At 46.9% G+C, this 7,226-nt stretch overlaps 1 pseudogene; it reads right to left on the bottom strand.

Annotated features, from left to right (window-relative positions):
- Nucleotides 1–206: 206 nt before the first annotated feature.
- LOC104665200 lies at nt 207–1,784 on the bottom strand (annotated as a pseudogene).
- Nucleotides 1,785–7,226: the final 5,442 nt, after the last annotated feature.

Genomic DNA, 7,226 nt, shown 5'->3' with positions numbered 1-7,226 from the left:
TGGGCGACAGAGTGAGACTCTGTCTCAAAAAAAAAAAAAAAAAAAGAAAGAAAAGAAAATTGTGAAGTCTTCAATTATTCTACAGTACTATTGGGAAAACTTCCTGATCCAGTATTTGAGAACCAGATTGTAGCTGTCTGCTCAACTAAACAAAACCAAATTAGATTGCTGTAATTCATTTAAAAATATTTATTGAGTTGTTCTTCTTAGCTAGGTGCTGTCACTGGTATCCTGGGAGCTGAATTAGTTGGATCTAGGGATCTAGGGCCCCCAGAACACCCTGACTCCTGGGGATATGCGATCTTGGTGATGGCTGCTTTGACATCCCTGTTCCTCAGCATGCAGATGAGAACAGGTGTGAGAATGGCATGGCATATACAGGGAGGGAAGGAGGTATTAAAAAAAAGAAGAAGAAGAAGAAGAGAATGGCATGTACTACATTGCCCATGATGTGGAAGTTGAGGGGCAGGTCAGCCCTGTAGGCCACATAGGCTATGGCAATGGATGAGTAGTAGGTGCCCACCACCAGGAGTTGGGAGCCACAGGTGGAGAAGGCTTTGGAGTGCCCTTCTCAAGAGTTGATGTGAAGCACTGAGGCCAGGATGTGGGAATAGGAGAGAAGCACCAGGAGAAGGGGGAGGAAGGACACCACCATGGCGATGCAGAAGCCCATGAGGGTGTGGGGGGTGGTATCAGAGCAGGAGGCCTGGACCACAGCCAAGTGGTCGCAGAAGCAGTGGTAGATGCGGGCAATGCTGTCAAATGCCATCTGGGAGGTCTGTACCACTGCTGGGACGTGCAGGAGGAGGGCAGTGAGCCAGGCACTGGTTGCAAAAACAGCATTGGTCTGTGGGGTCATGAGGACAGGGTAGTGCAGTGAGCAGCAGGTAGCCACATAGCAGTCATAGGCCATGACCACCAGGATGAAGGCTTCTGAGCAGGAGAAGTTGTGGAACAGGTACATCTGCAGGAAGCAGGCAGGGAAGCTGAGGAAGTGGTCCCCAAGCAAGAATAGGGACAGCATCTTGGGGATGGTGACTGTAATGGAGAGGACATCCAGGGCTGAGAGGTTTATCAGGAAGAAGTACATGGGCTTGTGGAGGCTGGGCTCTGCCATCACAACAACCAGGATAAGGGCATCACCCACCAGGATAAGCAGATAGATTAAGAAGAAAATCAAGGCCAGGCATGGTGGCTCACACCTGTAATCCCAGAACTTTGGGAGGCCAAGGCAGGCAGATCATTTGAGGCCAGGAGTTCAATACCAGCCTGGCCAACATTGTAAAAGCCTATCTGTACTAAAAATACAAAAATTAGCCAGGCATGGTGGCAGGTGCCTGTAATCCCAGCTACTCCAGAGGCTGAGGTGGGAGGATTGCTTGAACCCAGGAGCCAGAGGTTGCAGTGAGCAGAGATTGTGCCATTACACTCCAGCCTGGGCAACAAGAGCGAAACTCCATCAAAAAAAAAAGAAAGAAGAAAGAAAGAGAGAGAGAGAGAGAGAGAAAGAAGGAAGGAAGGAAGGAAGGAAGGAAGGAAGGAAGGAAGGAAGGAAGGAAGAAGAAGAAGAAGAAAGAAAGAAAGAAAGAAAGAAAGAAAGAAAGAAAGAAAGAAAGAAAGAAAGAAAGAAAGAAGAAAGAAAGAAAGAAAGAAAGAAGAAAGAAAGAAAGAAAGAAAGAAAGAAAGAAGAAAGAAAGAAAAGAAAGAAAGAAGAAGAAGAAAAAAGAGAAAGAGGAAGAGGAAGGAAGGAAGGAAAGAAAAGAAAAGAAGAAAAGAGGAAAAAAGAAAGAAAATCACAAAGATGGGGGTTGGGGGAAGAGGGACTCTGGCAGAGAGGGAATGCTGACCAGGCAGAAGACAGGCTAGGAGTCCTCTGATCCTTTACAGGCTGTGGCCCCCACAGTGGGTCAAAGCTGGATGTCTGTTGATACACACTGGGAACATCTGGAAACCAGAACAATCAAGGAAACATTCACTAGAACATGTATCTTTTTCCTTTCCAACTATGGATCTCAGTCCCAACACTTTCTTTGTGCCAGGAATTGTATTGCACAATTAAGATTCCTGGAGTGGTGAGACATCTAACAGCAATGGCAGAAAGAGCTGGTCCTGTTTTGGGGGGAAGAGAGGTAGACACAAACACCTAAGAACTGTCAAAGAGAAGGAGCAACACTTACAAAGAACTGGGACCACTGTTAGCAGCTTCAGGGGCCCAGAGATCAGTCCCACATATGGAAGAAGTTTCTTACCATTAGAATGACCCCATAATGAAGGCCGGGTGCGGTGGGCTCATGCCTGTAATCCCAGCACTTTGGGAGGCCAAGGCAGGCAGATCACCAGAGTTCAGGAGTTTGAAAACCAGCCTAGACAACATGGTAAAACCCTGTCTCTACTAAAAATACAAAAATTAGCCGGGTGTGGTGGCACATGCCTGTAGTCCCAGCTACTCAGGAGGCTGAGGCAGAATAACTTGAATTCCAGAGGCGGAGTTTGCAGTGAGCTGAGATTGCAACACTGCACTCCAGTCTGGGCAACAGAGTGAGACCCTGAAAAAAAAAAGAAAAAGAGAGAGAGAGAGAGAGAAAGGAAGGAAGGAAGGAAGAGAGAGAGAGAGAGAGAGAGAGAGAGAGAGAGAAAGAAAGGAAGGAAGGAAGGAAGGAAGGAAGGAAGGAAGGAAGGAAGGAAGGAAGGAAGGAAGGAAGGAAGGAAGGAAGGAAGGAAGGACCAAAAAAAATAAAAGACTCCATAATGCAAAAACAGGCTTGATAATTAGTGAAGTCCATGTAGCTAGAGGTTGCAAGGCTGAGGTCTTTGTCTGGAATGCTACAGAGATTTAACATTTGGATAGCAGCTAGATTCCTTTAAGTAACTTTCTAACCCTAGATTCATTGCTTCTAAAAATAATAATAATAACATAAATGAATCACATGAATAAGATTGTAGCCAGGCATGGTGGCTCACACCTGTAATCCCAACACTTTTGGAGGCTAAAGCCAGAGGATCGCTTGAGGCCAGGAGTTTGAGACCAGCCAGGCAACACAGGAAGACCCCTTTTCTACAAAAAGTCAAAAAAGTTAGTCAGGCATTGTGACATGCACCCGTAATCGTAACTACTCCAGATATTAAGGTAAGCATAGTAGTGTGAGGCTACAGTGAGCCATGATCACGCCACTGCTCTCCAAGCTGGGCAGCAGACCAAGACCTTATCTTACAAAAATTAAAAAATAAGATTGCAATGTTGGTGGGCAAATTTAACCTATTGGAGAGAAAAAATCTGAGAGGCATCTGCTTGTGTTCAAGTGCCAATTAAAAAATCAAGTAGCTCTTTTATTAGTTCGAGTAGCTCCTTTAAGGATGTCTGGTTTTTAGCCCAGTTCCCACTAGCACAGGTGAAGTAATCTTCTAGGTATGGTAATGTTGATGAATACACTTACCAGGTTTTGCCCACTCTAAGCACCAGAATCTTGACTGTAGTCATTTGACATAAGCCCATCCGGTCCAGCTATGCCTGCATGATTCCTGAATGGGGTTCTTTATCTCGGGACCTTGTGAAGACAGCAGAATCACTGGTTGCGAGTGAGTAAAGCTAAACCCTGGAGTGAAAACTATGTCATTTATTCTAAGGTTCCCCTGACACTGTGTTCCTCTGAGTCTGGAGGATTGTCAGGGGCCACTGATAAAGACTCCTAGCTCATGAACTCTAGGGAGCTGCTGGGAAACCTTCTTGGGGGATAACCGAAACAATGGCTTCTGTGGTGCTCTGGATTCCATTCCTCTTCTATGCCCCGCTCCATTCTCATCTCACTCTATCTGGGACGGAATGTTATGTCTGAATCAGTGCCCTTTGTTTTAGTCTCTCCATTTCCATTCACATGAGAATTCCTTTTCTGTGATATCTTTCTCTTTAGTGGCTTCCTCCAAGAAGCACTACAAAATGTTGTCTGCTTACCCCAGAAATAGCTTCCTTTTCTGTGTGCCTGTGCAGGCGCTTGCTCTGTCTCTGTCTAACCTGGGTGCCCTAGGATCTGTCTTCGTATCCTTTCTCTTTGTCGTATCATACGGTGACCAACCATATTGATTTGCCCTGAACCGTCCTGGTTTTAGTACTGAAAGTCCGATGCCCTGTGAAACTCCTCTGTTGGTCACTTTCAGAGGGCAGAGACATTGTATATGCCTTTGATAGAAGAAGTTATTTCCTGAATGGAACCCAAGTTGAAAATAAATTCACTCCCTGTCAAGATAAAGCAGACCTGGGTTGGGTGCGGTGGTTCAAGCCTGTAATCCCAACAGTTTGGGAAGTCGAGGCAGATGGATCACCTGAGATCAAGAGTTCAAGACCAGCCTGGCCAACATAGCGAGACCCTGTTTCTATAAAAAATAAAAATAATTTTAAAATACATTTTTTTAAAGCTGAAAGGAGAGCTGACCTTGGTCAAGGCTACACAGAGAGCTAGTGGCAGAGCCACACCAGAAGCCAGATGCCTGCTCCCTGTTCAGGGCTCCCAGGTGTCCTCTATGGGAGGGTCCCTGAAGCTTGCCCATCTGGCAGCCCAGACAATGCTGGGAGCTATCCATGTTCACATCTGCTTCCCTCACCAGACTATGGGTTCCCTGGGGCCTGGGATGTGTTCTGACCCCTCTTTTACAAAACCAGCATATCAGTGGGGTCTGGGCACCTGGCTTCCCAGTTTTCCACAGGCAGACTGGACCATGACTGTCCTGACAACCTCAGGGCTTCCTGTCCAGTGCTGCTACAGAATCAGACAACACTGGGCTCTATAGAGAGCTCCTAGTCCAGCTCCTGTATTGCTGCTGATAAGCAGGGGGAGGCCCAGAGGGGGTTCTGACCCAGCCACAGTCACACAGATGGTAAACCAGCAGCATAGCCTGCCCACCCGGAATGCTCTAAATCAGAGCACAAAGAGTTTGGCTCAGATCCCTTCTCTTAGAGCCCCTCTCCTAGCGGGATGAGGGTCCCTAATGCCCACCTCCCCAAACACTGTCTTCCCAGAGCCTAGCCCCTCCTTGACTATGACAGGCTTTGGGCATTTCACTTTCAGCTTTCATACCAGAGACCTCTGCAGGTCGGCCCAGCTCATCTGCCCAACCCAGGCCATGCCAGCTGCTCCTTCCTCTCCCCAAGCCAGTGCTGCCTCAGTGGGAAGAACCAGGTTGGAGCTGAGCCTATCCCATTAAACCCCCAAGCTCTACCCCTTCTTGGCCTGCTGAGGCCTTGACCCCCAGAGGTTCCCTTTTACTGGGGCCCTGAATAATATTTTCTGGAGACCCCCATGTGGCTGGTTAGCAGTTACCATGGGCTTTGCTGATAATTAGAACAACAAGATTAATAGTGCTCAGTGGGACACAGAACTTTATGGTCTATGAGGACTTTCCCACGTATGGAGCAACTATTGGTATCCACATGTGACAGATGAGGAAACAAGCTCAGAGGTGAAAGGGATTGCCCAAAGTCACACAGCAATCCAAAGACAAGGCAGATTTCCTAACTCTCACTCCAGCCTCTGCACCAACTAATGACACAAATGAAAAAGTTTGTGAAAATTTTCCGTGTAAATGTAAAATGCTGTGCTATTGGCTGCTAGGATCCTTCAAGTGTATTGAAGCTGGAGGAACAAGCGTGACAGAACAGAGAGCCACCCAGTCTCCCAAATCCGCACTCTTGCCCTCTCTTGCTCACTCTTAATCGTTCTTAGAGGATGATATGGCTTGGCTCTGTGTCCCCACCCAAATCTCATCTTGAATTGTACTCCCACAATTCCAATGTGTTGTGGGAGGGACTCAGTGGGAGACAATTGAATCATGGAGGTGGCTTCCCCCATACTGTTCTCTTGGTAGTGAACAAGTCTCACGAGATCTGATGATTTTATCAGGGGTTTCCGCTTTCGCGTCTTCCTCATTCTCTCTTTGCCTGCTACCATTCATGTAAGACGGGACTTGCTCTGCCTTGCCTTCTGCCATGATTGTGTGACTTCCCCAGCCAAGTGGAACTGTAAGTCCAATAAACCTCTTCCTTTTGTAAATTGCCCAGTCTCAGATATGTCTTTAACAGCATTGTGAAAAAGGACTAATACAGTCAATTGGTGCCAATTGAGTGGGGCATTGCTGAAAAGATACCCAAAAATGGGGAAGCAACTTTGGAACTGGGTAACAAGCTCAGGTTGGAACAGTTTGGAGGACTCAGAAGAAGTCCAGACTTGAGTATGTCTTTATCAGCAGTGTGAAAATGGACTAATACAGAGGCCTTATAATTCTAAGCCCAACCTCCTCGAGGGAGCCTTCTGTGACTTCATCTTCCTCCAGACTCCAGTGCTCTTTCCCTCTTCTGGATTGACCAGGACTGGCTGCCAATGCCGCCATTTTAAAGATTAGGATAGCTGAGGCTCATTCTTCATTCCACATTGAATGAGGTTGGCTTTGCACTGGGTGCGTGGTCACAGGCAATTGACACAGTCTAGTAGGGTAGCCAGTCAAAACCTTGTCCAAACCTTGTCCATCATATCCACTGTGATCTCTGCTACTGTAGAGCTGAAGGGCCCAGAGGAGGAAATGAAGCCGACTCGCATCATGGAAGACATCTCTTAAATGGGTCATAAATTTCAAACAGATGAATAGAGTGCAGGCCACAAAGGAGGGGGTAAACAAAGTCATGAGGTGTAGAAAAAGCAGGAGGTGTGTTAGAAGGGAGATAGAAGTTGGTTTGGGCTGCAATATAGAAAGAGAGACTGGGAGTCTCCAAAGATGAGGCTAAAGAGGTTGGTAGGGGCCAGAGGGAAGAGAGTCTTGAAGCCAAGGACTAAACACTCAGCATGAGGACATTGGAAAGCCAGAACCAGGCCTCAGACAGAGGACTAACATAGTTAGCTACATGTTTGAGAAGGCTCATACCCACTGCCATGGAGAATGTCTTGGAGTGGGAGAGAGAGACCAGAGGCAGGGCAACCAGCCAGGAAGCTTGGTGGTGAGGAGAAGAAGAGGGAGGAGTATTAATGACAACGATAGCAGATGACGGCTGCCCTTTATTGAGAGCTTACTTGTACTAATGGCTGTGCCCTGGTAGTCACATACTTCATTTCATTTAATCCAAAGATCAATTTCCATTACCTTTGTTTTATAGATGAGGGAGCTCAGAGGGTTAAGTAACTAAGCCTGCTTTGGTCATTCTGCTGGACAAATAGTGAGTTAGTGTAGAGTCCAATCCATCTGCA

The sequence above is a fragment of the Rhinopithecus roxellana genome, chromosome 15 (genome assembly GCF_007565055.1).
Source record: "Rhinopithecus roxellana isolate Shanxi Qingling chromosome 15, ASM756505v1, whole genome shotgun sequence".
NCBI lineage: Eukaryota > Metazoa > Chordata > Mammalia > Primates > Cercopithecidae > Rhinopithecus > Rhinopithecus roxellana.
Note: the sequence above shows the minus strand (reverse complement) of the source record. Positions and strands in the feature narration are given on the sequence as shown.